Genomic DNA, 20,298 nt, shown 5'->3' with positions numbered 1-20,298 from the left:
GTTTGTCGGGTACGTGCCGATACACCCTGTATATGTGACACAAATAGCTCCAGTGGCTCCTTTGCAAATACCTACCTACTCCCATATATACTTCGCAAGCGTTCTCCCGGCCTTGGAAGTATCTACCGAAATTATAGGTAACTCCGACATAAAGAAAGTATTAAAATACAAAGCGAAGTAAAATAAACTAACTGTATAATAATCTTATAAACACACAGTTAATATCACATAGTTGTTTCACATAAATGTTACCGGACAGCAAAGCGCCCATAACATTTTTTACTCCAAATGTGCTAAGGAATAGCTGGATAAAGTTTGTCGGGTACGTGCCGATACACCCTGTATATGTGACACAAATAGCTCCAGTGGCTCCTTTGCAAATACCTACCTACTCCCGTATATACTTCGCAAGCGTTCTCTCGGCCTTGGAAGTATCTACCGAAATTATAGGTAACACCGGGCAAGACGGGGTAGTTAAGGTTTAAAGCTCCAAAAATCATAAGGGTTCATGGTTTCATAATAATTTTTATTCTTTATCAGTTTTGTAGTTATCAGTCTTACATATTAAATTTAAATCAGGAACGTAGTACCATAGAATTATGAATAAAATAACAAAATGTAGAAAATGACATATCACCCCATCATGCCCGATAGGTCGGGTAAGATGGGGTGGCCCTAATGGGCAAGATGGGGTATAGCCATTCTATTGATTATTCAGAAGTACAGAACTCGCAAATTAATGTTGCTTCGGCATCATCATCGTCCACCCCTGCGCAGCCACAATGTGACCACTTACCACAACAAGAACAAGCAATCCAACCTTCCTTGGACTCTAAATATAGCCCTGTACAATATAGGCATGGAGTGTTTTCGGTTTCAACATCAATCTCTTCAGAAGACGATTGCCTAATACGTTTCTTTGGATTAGATTTCTTTGTGGCTTTAGTCTTAAGTAGTTTTTGTATCTCTTCCTTTTTCTTTTTTTCCTCCTTTTTTCTCTGTCTGATTTCCTTATTTTGTTTTTTTAACTCTTCTGTGTCACATTTTTTTTAATCAATTCTTCTAACTCCAGTTTATAGGGTGAAGAGGTGATGATAGCAGTTTTACCGCGTCTTTTTGTCACTTTTAAAGTCTTCCTGGTCACTGGAAGAGGCATTAGTTGCTTTGGGCTGACCAAGGTGAAGTTGCTTTTGTCTTGCACTAGATTAGGCCAATGAGAACATCCTGGAGAAGGGATCAAAATTCGGGCAGCTCTGGCGGCCGAAGTATTTTCGGGTTTCCTGATAGATAACTCAGGGTGTCTTTTCAAAAAAAATTTCAGCCAGTCCTTACCAGCTTCAGCCTTCTCAGAATTAAATGGACTAGTTTTATTGTTTCGTACAGAAAGTTGATAAATCAATTGCTTCAAATCTTTTGTTGTAAGGCCAAAAAACCTGCTTTCCATGTCTAGTAAATAATCCACCAGCTCATCCTCTTCTTTTTGCGAAAATACTGGTAATATGGGTCCCAAAGGTACCTTTACATTTTCTATTCTATTCTCGTTTTCACGAGCCTTTTTTACTTTTCGTTCCAATGTGGTTTGTGGGACTGAGAAGATTTTGCAGCCAACATATTTATATCCCATTTCTCCCTTCAAAACAACTACTATCGCCTTTTTTATTGCTTCCTCTGACCATTTTCCTCTATCTGAATTTCTTTTATAATTATAAACCATCCTAAAACAATATATAAAAAATATGTAAATAATCAAAATCATGTCGGGCAAGATGGGGTATATGATACCCCGTCTTGCCCGTTGATCCGTTTTAAAATAAATAACCTAACAAACAAATACAAATAATATTTGAAAACAAAACAAGTTATTACCTGTTACTGCAGTGTTCTGTAGATAGGATTTACCAATATGCCGCTTGAAATTCACCAAATATAAGTTTCATGCACTGCCAAACATATTTATAAGAAATTTTAATGCCAACAAACGAAATCTATTTTTTCACGATAGCTAAAACAACTGACTTGCCGCCGTGTTACTACTCGTGTGACTGAGAACTGTCATGACGGGCGGTAGCGTGATGGCAGAGCGAACGTGATTGGTCAATTCAAATCACTCGATAGGCCTGATGCCCCGTCTTGCCCGCCACCCCGTCTTGCCCGGTGTTCCCCTACTCTCGACATAAAGAAAGTATTAAAGTACAAAGCGAAGTAAAATAAACTAACTGTATAATAATCTTATAAACACACAGTTAATATCACATAGTTGAAGAAAGAATAGTAAAATACAAAGAAAAAAAAAACTATTTTATGCAGAGTACACAATTTCACGAGTCGCCGTGGAAAGTACCTACGAGTGTCATACGAACTGCTCTATCTTTACCCGGGAAAACCTCCTCAATAACACACACCGGCCAATACAATGGAGACACACTATCTTGATGTACCAATACAATACTACACGGAGAAAATGATTATTGCTAATCATCTCTTTAAATTATTGGTAATCCGTTAAAAACTAATTTGGCAAATGAAATTACCGGAGGAACCAAACCTTATAAATCAAATAAACAAAAGAATTGACCTTTTACGTATAATGTGGAAAGAATTCATCTCTTACATACCTAATAATGTTCTCCTCTGTGGGGTTACATATTATGAATCGAAAACAATCATACATCGGATCCCATTTTAATCCTAAAATGCCTCAATTATCCGAGAAATCTACAGTTGCGCGGTGCGACTCTGGCACAGAAATCAAAGTGACGCCTTCACTTAAAGTATTTACAGGAGAAACAAATATTTATTTATTTAAGTACATAAAACAGGCATGGTGCCTAAAAATTTACATACATGGATGTTTAAATACATAATAATAACAAAATGATAATAACAAAAACAGTAACAAAATGAATAAGCTAAATATGCAGAAGTAAATGACAAATAAGAATGGGTAAAAGGTGAATACAAATATGTTCATAAACGATTTGTTATTGTCACACCTGTACTGGTGAGACACTGATTAGGTAAGTACAATATTGCTTCTCTTTAAACAAAGGGCTTCATCCAAAGATATTTGGCTTCATCACAATATCAGCTTAATATAATTAAAGGTTATTATTTTTTTTGATAAATTAATGTTTTTAAGACAAGATTTTATTTATGCATAGCACAAAGGATAACAATTATTTTTATAAGCAATAATTGTTCGCCTGAAACACTCATCCACATTGAAAAAATCTCCTGATAAAAAATACATGATTGGCGTCATGTATTTTTTATCAGGAGATTTTTTCAATGTGGATGAGTGTTTCAGGCGAACAATTATTGCTTATAAAAATAATTATAATTAAGGGTAATACGTTTTTTTTAAAGTGTTAAAATTGGTCATTAAAAATGTCTCTTTCATTATTAGAGCCATGTATAATGTTTTAATTTCTCAATGTTCGCGGTACAGGGGAGAAATATCGTGTATTTGTGTGGTAGGCTTTAAGGCGATGCACTACGTCGTGTAATATTTTGAATCGAGCCGCCATCAATAACACTCCTTACGTAGATGGCGATAAGGTTTAAATTCCCGCTTAACACCTGTATATTTTTCTGGTTTATGGACTTTACTGGAAACACTTGTGTCGTATTTTAACTTTTTTTATTTTGAATCACAAAACATGCTTTTTATAATATCTACGTTGACAATAACAATTTATTGATAACGGGCCCGACCCTTGTACAGATAAACACTGTTTACTGTAATAAATTTCTGAAGGAAAGAACACTTTTTTTTACTGGGAACAGTCCCTTAATAGATTAAAAATACTAATCCATTGACACTTGTTGACAGATTCGGACATACACAATGAAAAGAAGCAACTGCTTATCGACATGCTAGAGCTCTAGAATGTTAGTACAGATTCACACCATTTCTAATAATCAACTATTCAAACAATCCATAGATGGCGACTGTATCCAGAATTATTAAAAACTTATCATTACAAAATTAAACATGCAGGCGGGCCGGGGATGAGGAAATCAATTAAAAAATGATATATGAAATTCCTAAAGACAGTAACTAATAATAATAACAAAATAATACTTAATCCACAGACCAAGCATAAGAAAATAATAAATCACAAAAAATATCAAATTAATGAATTTCTACCTCTGAATCTGAGTCTTTACTCAAAAGGCAATATAATCTAATTCCATTAATCTACTCGCACTTATTGTAACGGACGTAGTTGACCACATTATTTAATTTCATAAAATCTGTTTTACATTTATAAAATGTGCCTACCCCACGCCACTGGCGAAATCATCACTCCCCGCCACTGGCCATTTTGTTCCCGGCCGCTTGAAAAACTTTGTCTACGAACGGCATCGATACCGCATCGCCGGCTTACCTGCCGCGTGGATCGATGTCCAGCATTATTTCTATGTAAAATTTACTAGGAAAAATCAATTTTTAAATATTGCAAATGTTTATATTTTACTTGTTCATCCCCTCGGCGGTAGTCAAATAAACACTATTTTCTATATACTACCGCTGAGGAGATATTAAAAAAACTGTTTTTCACACATATGTACAACCAATTTTGAACAATATTTTTTACCTTTTTTGCGTGTACAAAAATCCAGGAACCTCGTAGCATAGTGTATCTTATCTCTTTCTGAGCGCTATGTTACGGGGGACCTGGGAAAAATACTAACTTAACATGTTTTACAAATTTGATCGCTTTGAGATCATATTTACACATTTATTTACAAACTTTTCTTATTTTTTGTCGTATCTTGGCAAACAAAAAATCTAGTTGTCAAGATACACATTCTTATAACTACTATGCATTTAAACTATGTAATTGTTATTCATGTAAGCGTTCAAAATCTTTTCTAACTCGCAAATTTAAGCGACTACATTCGACTGTGCTGCCGGCAAAATGAATATGTAACATTTTGCCGGGGCCTATAAACTCATTGTTGGCGCGGGTACAATCCCCCACCACTTTTGGGCTCCCAGCCCAATGTCGGGCGCGAGTCAGGCTAATTAAATATAAGCAGCCACATAATTGAAAATAAATTAGTTCATCTTTACCACCGAAACCAAGCGTTTTATTATCTACAAGTGACTCCTGCCCAACATCTGCCTCACCTCGCCAAGTCTTCTGCTCCAAGATCTTCTGGTGTTACCTCCTCAAGACAAGCCGGCCCTCCTCTGGAAAACAGCCAACGCCAGAAGCGAGCAGAGACGACAGCACACCCAGTGCCCAACATTCACCAAGCCTGGGTGCGGGAGGCAGATTCATCATCAATATCTACTACTATCATCATCATCGGCCGTAAAGGAGCATTATCATCGGTTGAAGACACGGTTTGGACCCGGCGCCTAAATCTACAGTCTTGTGCGGACTCCCGTCCAGTACACTTATCAAAAAAAAACATTTCAAATTAACTAAATATAAATTTTAGATAGATACAGCATAATCCTTTAAAATATTTCTGTAGTTCATATCACAAGACACTCATTGTTATTTACACTAAAAAACACAATTGTTCATTTTATTCATTTTCTCTGGCCTCTGCTTGATCCGTCCAAGTTGATGTTTTTAAGGGCTTTTCAGGAAGTTGCATAGTAAAACTCATAAAAATTCCTGGACATCTTGAGGTTGATTATAGAGTTAAATGAGTCATCATTGTATTACTCATCAGCGTATCAGTTGTTCCTGAAGTCATCTAAATGAGTGAGAGATTTTTTTTTACACCTCGGGAGAATCCGGAATTTCCAGGCGGTCCGGGAGATTGGGCCGGATAGTTTCAGGTTCTGGATCCGAGTCCATGGGCATCAAACATATTTTGGTGATGGGCCTCACGAAAGTTCCTTGAGAGGTTTTTAGAGTGACCACTCTAACTACACCATCAGCGCCAGGATCCGAGCCATTTTCCATATAGTAGGAGCCAAATCGTCTTCCTTCAGTATAACCAGGTCGTATTTTTTCAGCGCCCGTTGACTGCTGGTCTGCCATTTAGTCCTTTTTTGTAACTCCATCAGGTAGTCCCGTTTCCATCTGGACCAAAATGATTGAATTAGAGAATTTATCTTTTGATATTGGGTTAGCCTGTTGGCCGGTATCGTCTGGACGTCGCTCTTAGGTATGACGGAAGATGCAGTGCCTATAAGGAAATGGTTAGGTGTGAGTGGTTGGTAGTCATGGACGTCGTCGGACAATGACGTTAGGGGACGGGAGTTCAGACAAGCCTCAATAACAAATTAGAGTGTACAAAAGTTCAAAAGTTAATGTAGAATTGTTAGTGACTTTATACAAATGAAACTTTGCGGAATTTACCGCAGCTTCCCACAACCCGCCGTGATTTGGGGCTCGAGGGGGTATAAATTTCCACTCGATACTTCTATTTGCTAAGTAATTATGAATCTTGTCATTGTTTTCCCTTAAACTGGCGTAAAGCTCCTTGAGCTTGCTGCAAGCACCTTTGAATGTTGAGGCATTGTCAGACAATATCCTTTTAGGCTGCCCTCTACGGGAAATAAATCTTTTCAAACAATTTAAAAAAGCATCGCTAGTCAAATCTGAAACTAACTCTAAATGAACCGCCTTTGTGGAAAGGCAAACAAAGATACATAAATACGATTTCACTATAGAAGCCTTTCTTAGTGTCCCACTTTTGGTAGCAATCGACCCTGCATAGTCGATTCCTGTGGTTGCAAATGGTCGGCTCGGAGTGATCCTCTCGATTGGCAGATCACCCATAATTTGATGACCGGTTCGAGGACGGCATCTAAAACACACAATACATTTATGTAGTATCTTTGACAGTATTTTTCCCAAATATGGGCCAAAATTTTAACCGTATTTCTGCTAATAGGGCTTGAGGTCCTGCGTGTAAATTTACATAATGGAAGTGGCGTATAATTAATTCCGTCAGCTCATGTTTTGCAGGTAAGATAATGGGATGTTTTTGCTGGTACGATAGGTGCGTAGCTAAATTTAGTCTACCTCCCACATGTATCAGACCTTCAAATAATAAGGGGTGAAGCGCCTTTAAATTACTATTTTTATTTACTGTGTCGTGATTTTTCAATTCTTTCAACTTCTTTTGAAAGACTTGTTCTTGAGCTGCACGCAATAGACATTTTAAAGCTGATTCCAGCTCAGCCACACTCAAATTGCCCGAACTTATTCCTTTGAGCTTTCGGCAATTATTTACAAACCGTAATACATAAGCGGTAACTCTCTTCAATTTCGTAGATGAAGAAATTTTTTGAATACATCCCATTCCTGAGTTTCAGTGGATAAAAGAACATTTTTTCTCTTGAGTTCAGGAGGGTTTAGGCAAGAAAAATTTGATTTAGGCTAAGCGTTGACTTCCTTGGTCAACCAACTTGGTCCATCCCACCATATTGAAGAATCTATTAATTTATCAGCGGTAGTTCCTCTTGACAGTATATCCGCTGCGTTGTCGGATGATGATACGTGTCTCCATTGGTCCGAATCACTGAGTTCTTGAATTTCAGCTACACGGTTTGCTACGAAGGTGTTCCAACGAGTAGGTTGACCTTTCAACCAACACAGCGCTATAGTAGAGTCACACAAGTAATATGTATCAATCTCTACTAAATTTAGCGCCTGTTATTAATTACATTACATTTTTATTAATTTTGCTAGTAGTACAGCACTACACAGCTCTAGCTTAGGCAATGATATGCACTTCAATGGAGCCACTCGTGATTTGGATGTTATTAAATGCGAATGTCACTTACCATTATGGTCCATTGACACAATGTAAGCGCAGGCTCCATAAGCCTTTTCAGATGCATCGCAGAAACCATGCAGTTGCAGATCCCGAGACTGCCTGCAAATAATTTTCCTTGGAATTTTCAATACATTTAATTGAATTAATTCTTGCAAGTAGGTCCTCCAGGGTGCTAGTATTTCATTAGGCAATGGGTCATCACACGTTGCTTTAGACTGCCATAGTTTTTGCATTATCAATTTCGCTACGACTATAATGGGTCTTAGAAGGCCTAGCGGATCGAAGGTTGAGGAGATGCATGACAATATATGACGTTTGCTCTCGGTTTGACTTGATGAGCTTGTTATTACATAAGAAAAATAGTCACCCTCATTATTCCAGGTTAAGCCTAATATTTTCTAATTCTTTGGATTGTCAGTAATGATTTTTCCAGGATTGCTTGACTCAGCAATTTCCGCTTGACTCGACTCGGCTGACAATTCCAAGGCGTTGGATCTCCATTTTCGTAAGGTCATACCTGCAGACAACAATATACTGACTAACTGCTCCTTCAGTCTCCTACAGTATTCCACATCATCTCCTCCGGTTAGCAAGTCGTCCATATAGATGTCATTTTCTATGACATGACTAGCTCTAGGAAAGTTAATATGGTTATCCATACTGATTTGTTGTAGACACCTTGTGGCTAAGAAGGAGGAAGGTCCTAACCCATACGTCACTGTCCTCAGTCGGTAATGCTTGAGATCCTCCTGCGGCGACTCGCGCCAAAGTATCTTCTGCAGATTGCGGTCAGCTTCACATACGTTGATTTGGCGGTACATCTTCTCGATGTCAGCTGTTATGACGACTTGATGTTTCCTGAAATGTAACAGTTGGGTGTATAAATCCTTTTGTATAACCGGTCCTATCATCAAGGCGTCATTGAGTGAGATCCCAGTAGATGTTTTAGCTGATCCGTCGAAAACGACCCTCACCTTAGTGGTGGTGCTTGATTCTTTTATTACAGCGTGATGTGGTAAGAAATAGGAGTTACAATCCTCTTTTAATTGGTCACATACTTCCATATGGCCTAGTTTTTCATATTCACGCATGAATTGTATATATTGTGAACACAATTCGGTATTTGACAAAAATTTCTTTTCCATATTTTTAAATCTTTTTTCCGCGGTGGCCAGTGAGCTCCCCAGCTGATCAATGCATGCTCGGCGCGGTAATTGTACCATGTATCTACCGTCCGCATCTCTAATATGAGTGTTAGCGAAGCTGGCTTCGCAAGCCTTTTCCTCATGATTTTGAATCTTAATAGGATTAATTTCCTCTAGTCTCCAAATTTTTTCTATTTGATTACTTATCTTGTTTATAGATAAACTACAAAAATCTGATACAGGCCTTTGCTTAGGGTTCATGCTGATTGGCCCTGATACAATCCATCCTAGTTGTGTGCGTTGAAGCGTAGGCCCAGATTTAAGTTTTAGTCTGTCGTGGGTCAGGATTTCCCAGAAGCTCTCTGCGCCCAAAAGTATGTCGATAGGGGCGGCTGTTGGCACCTAGCATCGTGCTACCTACCTTTATATCTTTTGTAAAATTATTGTGGCCTATCGACCTCTCCCCTCCTCTCCTCTCCTATGCCGACGTTAGTTGAGTTAAAATATTCGTCCTGTCAACATCGTTTGATAACGGAGCCCCCTTTATCGACCGTGTCGAAAATCAAAGCCATCGTGAGCTCGCGCATGGTGAAATTTGTGAATTGTTGTGAACCAGCGCAAAGAAGGATTGAAAACCGTGGAAGAATAGAAAAGGGTAAGTCGGCATTCCGAACTTTTCCAATCCTATGATTCCGCGTTGCGACGGTGCTATATCCGTCCCCAACAGCGGCTATATGAAACTTCGGGTCCGCTAGCTCCAATCCCGACGGCAGCTTGAATTCCTTTTTAGCCAGGGTCACTTGTGGAAGGTTTGTCGTAATTTCCTGCAATATTAGACAAGATATTTTACTTTAAACAATAACTTTGTAAACATCACTTATAGGTAAATACTTAATGCCGATCGGGTTTCGCTACAACCGTAGCTTCATCAGGGCAGTATAATACTAAACATCTAAAATATAAATTAACATTTTTTTAATTTAATTTGTATGTTTTTTACAATAAATATACAATTATACATATTATACAGTGTTATCAAGGTAAATAATAATAGCTTTTCCTCACCATAAAGAGACGAGGCTCTTGTGTTTGGTGAGTGAATCCTAGCTCAATTATATGGAATCATGTAAGTAAGTAAATAATATATTTGCAAAACCAAAGGGATAAGTAAGAAGGCAAGATTTATCAATAATACAGTTTCAAGATTTGAAGGAAATAATAATAACAGTAAGATATGGACTTTTATAGTAGTTTTAGGTAATTTTTTAATTTTATTTTAAATTCCTGAATATCTTCAATATTTTTTAGATATAATGGAAGGATGTTAAAATATGTTATACCTAGATAGAGATAAGTATTTTGTGTGTGCTTTTTATTAAGTTTTGGGATTTTGATAGTTTTTTGATATCTTGCTGATGAATTGAATTGTAAGTTATTTAACTGTATTTCTTTATAAATTTGTAGAATTGAATATTTTTTATATATATTGTCTATTGTGGGTACATTGAATATTGAAAAGAGAATCTCAGTAGAAAATTTGGATGGTTTTTTCAATATTACTTTAATTATCAATCTTTGAATTATTTTAAGTGGATTTAATATATTGTTATAACTTCCTCCCCAGCCAATAATACCATATTGTAAAATAGATTGTACAATTGCATAGTACACTCTTTTTAGGTTTTCTAGTCTAAGAATATTTCTAAGTCTTATAAATATATAAATACATTTTCTAATTCTTTTGACAAGTTCACAAATTTGTTTTTTCCATTTAAAATGTTGATCTATATATATACCAAGATATTTAATTTCAGAAGTTAGACTAAGTATAGAACATGCTTGATTGCAATTAGTTCTGTTACATTTAAGTTGATGTATTATAATTTTTAATTCTGGTATTGATTTAAATTTGTTGATAGAGAATGGGATACATTTTGTTTTTTCAGTATTTAATGAGAGGAGGTTTTTATCGAACCAATTTTTCAGTATATTAATATCAGTATTTGCTAAGTTATTAACATTATTCCAATCAGTACCTTCAATTATTATGACAGTGTCATCAGCATAAGATATTATTTTTCCATTTAATCTTTGATTGAATATGTCATTTACATAAATGATAAACAGTAACGGTCCCAGGACTGTACCTTGAGGTATGCCGAAGTGACTTGTTTTTTGTTGACTAAGTACATCGTTGATTTTTACGACTTGAGGGCGTTTGAAAAGGTAGCTTTTAATCCATTCTATAGCTGTACCACTTAATCCAATGTTTCTTAATTTACTTATAAGTTTGTCGTGTGATATGCTATCAAAAGCTTTTTTAAGATCTGTGAAAATTCCAATGCATTTTAATGATTTATCTAATGAATTATGAACAAGACTAGTTAATTTTGCAATTGCATCCTGAGTGCTTCTACCTTCCATAAAACCAAACTGATTTTCATTAATTAATTTATTACATTTTACAAATTGGTTTATCCTTTTTTTAACTATCTTTTCAAAAATTTTTGCTATGTTCGAGATTACTGATATAGGTCGGTAATTGCTAACTTCTTCTGGGTTACCAGATTTAAATATTGGAGTAATGGTAGTTTGTTTGTAGATTGATGGAAACAATCCGCTTTGGAAACTTACATTTATTATGTGTTTTAACGGTTTAGAAATTTGATTTTTAATATTTTTAAAAATATTAACTGTTATTCCATCAAAACCCGGGGCAGAACCTCCTTGCATACCGTTTATAATTGATATTATTTCGTTCTCTGTGGTGACTTGGAATGTTGCTATATTATTGTCAGTATCAATACTACAGTCTGGAAATGTTATATTTGGGTCAGTATGAATGAGATTGGCAAGATTTCCCCCTACATTCGCAAAGAAGGTGTTAAATATGTTTGCAGCTTTTGAGGGATTTTCTTTACAACATGTTTTCATTTTGTCATGAAATATAGTAGCGATGTCGTTATTCTTGTTTTTTTTTCTTGTCAATTATTTCATTTATAACTGTCCACACTCTTTTACTATCATTTTCAGCCTGATTCAACTTTTGTTTATAATACTTTTGTTTTGTGTTTTTTATAATATATGAAAGTTTGTTTTTATATGCTTTAAAATGATTTAGTAAATTTTTATTATTTGGTTGTTGAGTAGTTAATTTGTAAAGAGCTTGTTTATGTCGTACAGATACTACTAAACCATGAGTAATCCATGGTTTTATAGGTTTCAAGTTCGAAACTTTGGATTTGATTATTATATTATTATTTGTCGAGTCATTTATGCATTTAGATATTTTTTCTTCAAACATTTTACAACATATATTGACATCATTACATTGTAATAATTTATTCCAATTTTCTGATTCTAATTGGTGTTTTAATGTATCCATATTAAGTACTTTTTTTGAGTAATTATTTTGTTTAAATAATGGCAAAGTTGGATTGCTTAATTTATAGTTAAAAATACATGAATAATGATCAGTGATAGTTGTATGAATGACAGTTGATTTTATATTTTGGATATCAGGAATATTTGTAAAAATGTGATCTAAGCATGAGGGGCGTTGACCTTTAACATTTCTAGTATAAGAATTTATGCACGATAAATAATTGAGTTCTGCTAACATATTTAGATATGTGTCTTTATCTTTACTAGAATAGTCGTTTGCGATATTTAAATTCATATCTCCAACAATAATAGTATTTTTTATTTCTAAAATTTAACAAAATATTTTTTAATTCATCTATAAATTGAGGTACTCTCGATGTATGCGTACGATAAATAGCAATAATGTTATAGTATTTATTTACGTCTTTAAATTCTATATTTAATATGTTAACATTACTAACATTAATTATTTCTTTAATATTGAGAACATTATACTGGTTAGAAGTAAATAATCCGATACCTGAGTTTTTGTTTATTTTTTTTATTGTCGCATGGTATGTGTAGCCTGGAATAGTGTAATTGATTTCGCCTGCAGAGTGTGTCTCTGTTAAGACAATCAGGCCCGGAAAAAAATTCAATTCTTTTAATGTTATAACTAATTCATCCATGTTTCGTTCTAAACTTCTAATATTTATATGAAATAGGGTAAATCCTTTTTCAGTGCAAATTAAGTTAAAATCTTTCATAGATTGACATAAATTTTCTTCAATATACATTTTTTTATCTAATGCGTTACATAAAAAATCATTCATTTTTTAAGTTTTAGATTAGAGTTTAAAGAAATGAAATTTACCGTATTATTAATAGTCGATGCGCTCTCTAGCTAGTTGAAGCATTTTTTGCCGATAGAGACATTTAATGCTATCAACTCTGTGTTCTGTAGAATAATTCATATTAAATCTTTTGTTTTGAACACAGCAATTGTTGCATGTTAGAGGTTGTTCTTTATTTCCACATTTAGACAGAAGGTGCTCCTTTGTGCAATGAGGGCAAATGGGGGGCTGCGTCCTGGCTGTTGTATTGTGGTGAACGAATATTATAACACGTTTGTATTTGATATGTTATTTATTAAACCAGCCCAGCTGGCGATCTGTTGACAAGAGGTGACAGCTAGGGTTTGTGTAGCACAGACAATATATTAGGAAATGGCCATAGATAACATTATACTGATAACACCAACATCCCTCTTTTCCTAATAAAGAAAAACAAGTCAAGACAAGATGAACATTACAAATATAAATTTTTCTTTTCAAATAAACATAATTCATGATATAGTAATAAACTGTAAGTGAAATACAATTACCAAATTTAATTATAATCAGATGGATTATATCTATCAGGTTTATTAACAATTCTGCCCGAACGAGTTCGAATGCTTGCCTCATTGTTTGTCAGCTCATCAGAAGTTGTAGGACCTGGATAGAACGGGATGGAATGAAAATCATTGTCAAAACGTACACCTTTCTCCGATGAACTATTTCCATTCAGCGGTGATGATGATTCCTGACGTGATCTGTCTAAATTTAAGTGTTTCCTATTCCTGCGATATCTTGAACCATCGGGAGTTTCAACAATATATGACCTTGGGCATCCTTTAACAATTTCTACTACAGTAGCTGGTGACCATGAACTTGACACATCTTTTTTAAAAACTACTTTATCGCCTATCTTCAACTCAGACAAGTTCCGAACCTTTTTGTCAAAATATTTTTTCATTTTGTTTTGACGACCCTTAAATTTATCTTCATATTCTTTAAATCGCACGACTTTTGGTCTAAGTTGACTGGATGTTACGGGTAAATTACATCTAAGTTGACGTGACATTAAGAGGCTTGCAGGGGATGGAAAATTATTTTTTGGACTATTTCTGTAATGTAACATAGCAAGATACGGATCAGTTTTGGATTCAAGGCATTTTCTTAAAATATTCTTTACTATTTTTACTGAACTCTCAGCTTGACCATTTGACTGAGGATAGTTTGGACTAGTGGTGATATGTTCAATATCCCACTCATATAAAAAGTTTTTAAAAATGGCTGATTGAAATGGTGGTCCATTATCACTAACAAGCGTTAACGGTATCCCATGACGTGAAAATATAGATTTTAAGTGTGTGACTACAGTTTCCGCGTTATAATTGTGTAACATTGAATTTTCGATGTATTTTGAATAATAATCAGTAACAATGAGATAATTTGAGTTGTTGAAATGCATTAAATCTACACCTACCTTTTCCCAGGGAAAATTAGTGATACCATGGGGCAAAAGAGGCTGTGACGGGTTATTAGGTTTAAATTTAGTACAAATCTGACATTGATCGACAATGTTTTTAATATCAGAGTTAATATTCGGCCAAAAAATCATATTTCTGACTAGACTTTTTGCTTTTGACATACCTAAGTGACCTTTATGTACATCTTTTAAAATTTCAGGACGTAAAATTGACGGTATAATTAAACTAGGTCCCTTAAATACCAGATCATTGACAACATGAATTTCTGCTTGAAAATTCCAGTATGGTTTAACGCAGGGTTCAATTACATTTTTATTTGACGGCCAACCGGTTTTATAATATTTCATTAAAGTTAATAAAGACTGATCTTGTTTCGTCGCCTCAGTGATTAATTTCAGTTTTTCTTCTGAAACTGCCAGACTTGACATCAGTAAATTGATATGTATGTCAATTTCTTTTTCCGCATCTGTTATTTCTGTATCAGGTAACGGCGCTCTAGATAACGTATCGGCAATATACATAAATTTACCAGGTACATATCTGACGTCTAAATGGTAGCATTGTAGAGACATCATAATTCGTTGTAACCTTGCGGGAACTTCAGAAAGTGATTTCTTAAAAAGTGTGACTAGTGGTTTATGATCTGTTTCAACATTTACTACGTGGCCATAAATATACTGATGGAATTTTTGACAACCGAATAAAATTGCATATAATTCCTTCTCTATCTGTGCATAATTTTGCTGACTGGACGTTAGTGTTTTTGACGCATAAGCAATCGGTCTACTTTCCTGCAAAATAACTGCGCCCACTGCGCTCTGCGAAGAATCTACTGATAATTTTAACGGTTTTTTAATGTCAAAATTAATAAGTACTGGAGATGAACTTATAATTTTCTTTAAATTGACAAAGGACTGATCGTGATTGGCATCCCATTGCCAGCTGACGTCTTTCTTTAGCAAAGTCCTTAAAAGTTCTGTTTCTTTTGACAAATCTTTGATAAAAGATCCCAAGTAATTAATCATACCTAAAAACCGTTGTAAGTCTTTCTTACAAGTGGGAGTAGGTAATTCTCGAATAGCTCTAATCTTTGACTCATCTGGCCTAATCCCTTGACTGCTAAAGATATGACCTAGAAAAGTAACTTCCTGTAAGCCAAAGTGACATTTATTTAGATTGAATTTTAAATTTACTTCTCTGGCTCTTTTAAAGACATTTTCTAATCTCCTTTCATGAGATTCAAGATTCTCTCCCCATACTAAAATATCGTCAACGAAAACTATCACCCCTTCTAGATCAGCAAATATTTCCGTCATTATTCTAGAGAAGAATTCGGGAGCTGAATTAATTCCATACGGAAGTCTTAAAAATTGATACCTGCCGAAAGGTGTTTGGAAAGTGCATAAATCTGAACTTTCACTATCTAAGCGTATCATCCAAAAACCTGAAAATGCGTCTAGATTTGAAAGAAACTTCGCTCCTTTAATTTTAAACCTAATTTCGTCCATTGAAGGTGTTGGATAATGCGTTCTGCAAATAGCCCTATTTAAATTTCGTGGATCTAGACAAATGCGTAACTGTGAATTTTTTTTTTCTACGACAACTATGGAACTCACCCACGGTGTTGGTTTTGTAACCTTGACAATGACCTTCATTTCCTCCATTCTATCTAATTCTTCTTTTAATTTATCGTGCAGCTTGAATGGAATCTTTCTTGGTGCATCGATTTTAGGATGAACATCAGATCGAACTGTTAGATGACATTCGTGAGGTAAGCATCCGAGACCCTGAAAAACATCGTTAAATTTCTTTATTAAATTGTTCGAATTATACATTGACAAATCATTGTTGGGAATATTTTCAGAATTATTCGTGTTAGAATACACACGTTTTATTATTCCCATTGCATTGCAAGTAGCTAGCCCTAATATAGTTTGACATGATTTCAACTCAGTGATGACAAAGGGAATGGACATATTTTTATCATTATTATAAAAACAATTTAACTTACAAATTCCTTTTGTAGGAATGTTAGTACCACCGAATGAATTTATTTTAAATGCTGTTTCTGTGATAATTTTTTCTGACAAACCAAGTTTATTAAAATTTGTAAAAGACATAACATTTACATTGGCACCGGTATCTATAAGACATGAAATTATAACATTATTTATTCTTAAATTAATGTGCCATGAATTCAATGTTGAATTAATATTGTTACAATTTAATGTATCAATTGTATAGTCGTGGTTGGGTATTTTACTTTGTGACAATGTATTAGGAAATGGCCATAGATAACATTATACTGATAACACCAACACTGGCGAGACATCTTTGCGCTGTGTGGCCAAACTTAAGGCAGTGGTAGCATTGAGTAAGCGGGTTACAGTCTTCTATGTATACTCTTTGGAATTTGATGTTTATTTTGTTTTTTTCTAGTAGCGTTTTTCTTAATTTACCGGTTGTTTCAATAATGTAGTTAGTGGTGTCGTTTTCTTTTCCTTCATTGTATTTGTTTTTTAATTCCTTGATAAGCTTGATGTTGTTTTTGTCTTCCAGGGTTAATCCTTCATTTTGTTGTACAATCCCATCTATATTTCCTCTTCAGTCAATTGGCATTGCAGTCTTTTCAACATTAAACACGGTTTCTTTTTTTAAATTTCTTTGCCCAATATTTCTTTTCCAATTACCTTATTAATTTCTTCGGTTAACTTTTCTGCATCTTCTTTTTTTTGACATGAAATCAGTAATTTTTGCCCTCCGATTTTTTTTACTCCATTTACTCCAACTTTTATTTTAGTTAAATTAATGTTTTTTTGAATTTTTATTTTTATATCTTCGGCCTTCAAGGTGTTTTTAGATGTAATTATGATGGCGTGCTTCTGTTCTGGGATGTGTGCACCTGTATTCACGAAGTTTTTATTGTCACCTAATACATTTGCATATGTCCTTTTGTTATTATTATGAATTTCTTCTAGTTTCTGTGCGTAGTGATGATTGTTTTTAATATTAGTTTCTTGTAATTCTATAATCTTTTTTTGTAGGTTTATTAGTTCATGTTGAATTTTTTCTTCCAGTGATATAATGTTCTGTTCCAGTGTTAATTTTATTTTTGAGTCCTTCACTGAAGTGATCTTGTTTATTAAATCTTTAATGTTTTTAATAATTTCTTGAGTTTCCATATTGGATGGAATGGAGCGCCCAGGTGGGCGAGTTATTAATGTAAACTATATTATTTGATTTACTTGTTACAAAATTACGCGACTGTACTCCTTCGATGCGGAGCGAGTATTCATGTGTTGATATCACGGTAAGTAGACAGTCTGAGCTACAGTGGAAGAGGTAGGGATAGGTGGGAGATTGAGAGGCGAGTGCTCTTTGTCAACAGGGAACAATCTGAGTATAGGGCTTTTATTTAGGTTAAGTGATGTTTACAAAGTTATTGTTTAATTTTAAATTACAATGTCACATCACAAAGTAACCGCTTCATATGAAGAAAAGATATTTTACGTTTATATTCAGTATTAAGAGAATTCATGTTCACTGACACTCTTTCCTTAATGTGTGTGATGTTGTTATGAATTCCAGATATGGGTTTTTTCATCACTTCACATTTTAATTTTAATTTATTTGCGAAATCTTTTGTCATGAAGTTAGATTGCGCCCCTGAATCAATCAGGACTCGTGCTTTAAAAATGTTACTGTCACGACCTACCACTCGTATCATGGCGGTTGACAATAATATCAAATTTTCTGCTATTCTGGCTGCAGAATGATTAGAAACTGACACCTTGGCATCAGAATCTAAATTTGAAGTATCCCTCGGATGATCTTCTTTGTGTAGCAAAGTATTGTGACTTGCTTTGTCACAATGCCTGCAAGGAAATGCTACTTTACAACTCTGTGCAAGATGACCTAATTTTAAACATTTAAAGCATGATTGGTGTATTCTAACTGGGCGTTCTAATTGAATGTCAATTGTCTTTCACATTGCAGAACGGTTGCGTTTGCTGCCACTGCTTTTGCAGTACTTGCATATCACCACACTTGGATTGATTTGACCGCTTCGATCCTATCCTGAATTTTTAATTTGTGGAATTTCTTGCAGTAATATATTTGGTGCCCTTTTTTCTTACAAAAAACGCAGCCATTCGGTTTTACAGCTAAAAATACCGATGAATCTTTTTTATTGTAGTTGTTGCCTATTTGCCTTGGATGTAGGTTGGCATTTTTTTTCTCGGAAGTATTCATTAATCCTAACACCTGGGCTCATTGCAACAATAACATTTGGCTGTCATCAGTTGTTTTGTTTTGCTCTATCTAAAATTATTTTTTTACCATTCTTTTTTGTTTTCTGGCAAAAAAAAGTGTAGTGTGTTGTGCCTTGAGGTTTCTTCTCCCTCCTGATCTTCCAGGAGTCACTTTTCGCTTCTGATTTCCAGATATTTATAAACTTTTTTTACTTCTGTCATTTTCCATACTATTATTGTAGTTGTTTACTGTTGTGAATGATGGAGGAAGATTTCCCTCCTGGACCCCCTACAAAGCCCCCAGATCCCTCTCCAGACCCCCCAGATGGGGAAAATGGAGAAATTTCTGACAGTGATTCTGTCATTTTGACTTCTACCAAAAAAAGGAAATTTACTCCTTCTTCCCCAATAAAACTTGACTCTTCTTCGACTTCACAGTCCCCACCATCACTTTCTCAACTTCCTCCAACAAACTTTTATTCTCCTCATTCCCGTGGCCCATTCATAGTATACGCCCAAAAAACTGAGCAAGGAAAAACCATCCACCCTCTTGAATTTGGCAAATTCCTATCAAATAGAAAGAATCTTTCAATCAAGCCTGGAGGTGTAAAAGCCGAGGGTCGCTTCCGAATCTCCGTCGAATTCCTCTCAGGGTCAGCTGCCAACAGTTTCATCAAAAATATCTTCATTTCATCTAATTCAAAGTTCAAGGCATATATCTCTACTTTCAATGTCACTCGCATGGGCCTGGTCAGAGGTATCTCGACCGATCTGTCCATCGAAGAAATTCTATCTTCACTTTCAACCCCCCAACACATTGGCAATCCCATAAAAGCCAGGAGGCTAAATTACAAGGACTCCTCTGAGGGTATAATTTCCTGGAAGCCCTCCCAATCTGTAGTTATCACCTTTGAAGGTCAATCTCTTCCCTCCCATATATATTTATTCTTCAACTCATTACCAGTTGAAATGTATACTTATCCCACCACTCAATGTTTCAATTGCTGCCGTTTTGGTCGTACCAAAGCTGCATGCAGATCTCAACCCAGATGTTTTAAATGTGGAGAAAACCACGCAGCTGATCAATGTCCTTCTTCCTCCTCACCCAAATGTTTTAACTGCTCAGGCTCACATACAGCTATCAACACTTCTTGCCCAGAACAATCTCGCCAAAAAAATATTAAAATTTCTATGGCCTCTCAGAACTTGTCTTTTCTGCAGGCTTCTAAACTATTCCCGCCTGTCAAAATATCATTTGCTGAGGCTTTATCCAGCAACTCCTCATCCAACCCAATTCCCTCCTCTACAACAACTTCTTCTCGTTCAACTAAATTCACATACAAAAACGCTATCTCTAAACCAGCTCCTGGATACGATCAGCAACAACATAACTCACTGCACTTAAATCCCAATGGTTCATCTCTTTCAAATGCCACAAATGGGTGTGCAAATAATAATAATCCGTCCTCAA

This window comes from Hesperophylax consimilis, chromosome 27 (genome assembly GCF_061612785.1).
Source record: "Hesperophylax consimilis isolate HC1 chromosome 27, BYU_Hcon_1.0, whole genome shotgun sequence".
In the NCBI taxonomy this organism is placed as follows: domain Eukaryota; kingdom Metazoa; phylum Arthropoda; class Insecta; order Trichoptera; family Limnephilidae; genus Hesperophylax; species Hesperophylax consimilis.
The sequence above is the reverse complement of the archived record's forward strand: the minus strand, read 5'-3'. Positions refer to the sequence as shown.